Source organism: Fukomys damarensis, unplaced genomic scaffold, assembly GCF_012274545.1.
Source record: "Fukomys damarensis isolate Sample0158 unplaced genomic scaffold, DMR_v1.0_HiC HiC_scaffold_21, whole genome shotgun sequence".
In the NCBI taxonomy this organism is placed as follows: domain Eukaryota; kingdom Metazoa; phylum Chordata; class Mammalia; order Rodentia; family Bathyergidae; genus Fukomys; species Fukomys damarensis.
The window spans coordinates 32,675,841-32,678,579 of NW_022900933.1; the positions used below are offsets into that span (position 1 = coordinate 32,675,841).

Genomic DNA, 2,739 nt, shown 5'->3' on the forward strand with positions numbered 1-2,739 from the left:
TTTAAAATCTCTTGACACAAGAGTTTACACAAACAAAAATTTCAGCCAGTCGTGGTGTTGCAACCTGTAATCCCAACACTTGGGAGGTAAGAGGATTGCCATGAGATTGAGTTCAACCTGAGTTACATAGTGAGTTCAAGGCTTGACCCTATGAGGGTCTGAGGCAGGAAGATTGCAAGTTCAAGTCTAGCCTAGGCAACTCAAAATAAAAATTTAAAAAAAAGGCCTGGACATATAACAGTGGCAGATCGCTTGTCTAGAATGTGTAGCCTTGAGTTCAGAAAAAAAGAAGTAAATTTCTTTTTATGACCATGAGAGAATAACAGGATCAGAATTTTTCATCTCCTGATAAAAAACTAGAAATTTAGAAAGAATACACACATACAAAAAAAACCCTGCTTCCAGATATTGTTCAACAACTGGTGACAGATTGCAATCCTTGTGAGGAGAACAGATTGAGTCTTAGAATTGTCCTGTTCCCCCCCCCACCCCGAGGCAATTTTCAGGTAATATTGTAGAAAAGGGAATTCCAAAGAATCTGGTGGTTTTGCTGAATTAAGGAGGCAGAGATTGGAGTTTCTGGAGACAGAGACACCATGATGCATTGTCATGCCACAAGCCCAAGCTTCCTGGAGAGAGAGGCAGCTAGAATTTGTGGGGACAACTATCAAAGATGGAAAGCCTTTGCAGAGAAGTACCTACTTAACTCTACTTAATTTTCCAGACAATAGGAGAACAGTAAGTACTCTTGTTTTATTAGGCTAGAATTTCCTTGAAATCCAATACTAGTCAAACATATTATGAGAAAAAAAACTATAGGTTAAACTTATGAATAGAGATGAAATAGTTCTAAACAAAATACCAGCAAACTTCACTTAGCAACAACATTAAGAAATATAATGTATGAGTATGAGGACTCAGTTGAATTTATACATGAAATGAAATATTTGATTTAACATTGGAAAAAATCAATGCAATTGTGCTACATTAAAAGATTTAAGAAGAAAGAGATCATACAATTGTAGATATAGTTAACCCTTTGATAAATTCATCATCTGTTCATGATTAGAAATCTTAACAAATTAAGACTGTAAGAAAACTTCTTTAACCCAGTAAAAGGTTTCTATGTAAAACCAATAGCAAACATAAATAATGATGAGATGTTAAAAGCTTTCACCTTGGAATTTGGGAAAGGACCTTGATGCCTATTCTAGTTTCTTTAACATTGTACTAGAAGTCCTCTCCAGGGAAAGAAGGCAAGAAAAGAAATACAAATTGAAAATGAAGAAATATACAGACAGTGTTTGCAGATAAAATGATTGTGTACATAGAAAAATTCAAAAGTATGTACAGATATTCACATTAATAAATTTGCAATATCATGCAAGATAATGATTTTAACAAAAGTTCTAGTTCTATGTATCAGCCACAAATAGCTATAAAATAAACATTTTAAAACAATTTTCACTAGCATGAAAAAATTTTAATACTTTGAGAATAAATCACACAGAAAAGCATATCTTTTGGAATAAATGAAAGAACTAACTAAAGATTTGCAGATTGGAAAACTCAATGTTGTGAAGATATCAGATTCTCTTCAAATTGTCTCCTTAAGTTATCACATATACAACAATCTCAAAGAAAAATTTCCAAAGCATGTGTCTGCTTGACAAGCTGATTCTAAAGTGCATGTGAAAATTCAAAAGGAAAGAATAGCTAAAACACTCTTGAAAAGCAGCAATATGAGTCCAGATATCAAGACCTTCCTCTAAAATTGTAGTAAACATGACTGTGGTATTAGCACAAGAATAGATGATAGACTGATATAGCCAAATAGAGTCTGTAAATAGAGCCATCAGTAAACGGACACTTGATTAGACAAAGGTGCCACTGTATGGCAGTGGACTAAGGATAGTCTTTGCAAGAAACTGTGTGGACCTCTTTTCCAGCTGGAACCATGGAGGCTGTTGAAGAGAAGAAAAAGTAGGTTCTGGCTGTGCCAGAAACTCTTAAGAAAAAGCAAAGATGTTTCACAGAGCTGAAGGTAAAGTGCCTAAGAAAGAGGTTTGCCCAAAAAATACTATGAAATACAAGGAGGAAGCTCATCTATGAAAAAGCCAGGCACTTTCATAAGGAGTATAGACAGATGTACAGAACTGAGATTCTAATGGCTAGGATGGGAAGAAAAGCTGGCAACTTCTATGTACCTGCAGAACCCAAATTGGCATTTGTCATCTGCAAGGTGTTGCAGTCTGCAAGGTGTTGCAGCTTCTTCGCCTCTGCCAAATCATCAGTGGTACCTTTGTTAAGCTTAACAAGGTTTCAGTTGACATGCTGAGAACTGTGGAACCATATACTGCATGGGGTACCCAGACCTGAAGTCAGTAAATGAACTAATATACAATCCTGGCTCTGGCAAAATCAATAAGAAGTGAATGGCCTTGACCGATAATGGACCGATTGCTTGATCTCTTGGTAAATACGGCATCATTTGCATGGAAGATCTTATTCTTGAGATCTATACTATTGGAAAATGCTTCAAAGAGGCAAATAACTTCCTGTGGCCCTTCACATTATCTTCTCCATGAGGTGGAATGAAGAAAAAGACCACCCATTTTTTGGAAGGTAGAGATGCTGGAAATAGGGTAGATCAGATCAACAGATTTATTAGAAGGATGATCTAAGGTCAGTTAATAAAAAGTATCTGCTTCAAAAAAAAAAAAAAAAAAAAAAAATGGG

General features: G+C 35.6%; 1 pseudogene; it reads left to right on the top strand.

Moving 5' to 3' along the window:
- Positions 1-1,957: 1,957 nt before the first annotated feature.
- LOC104851880 lies at positions 1,958-2,684 on the top strand (annotated as a pseudogene).
- The last annotated feature ends 55 nt before the right edge of the window (positions 2,685-2,739 follow it).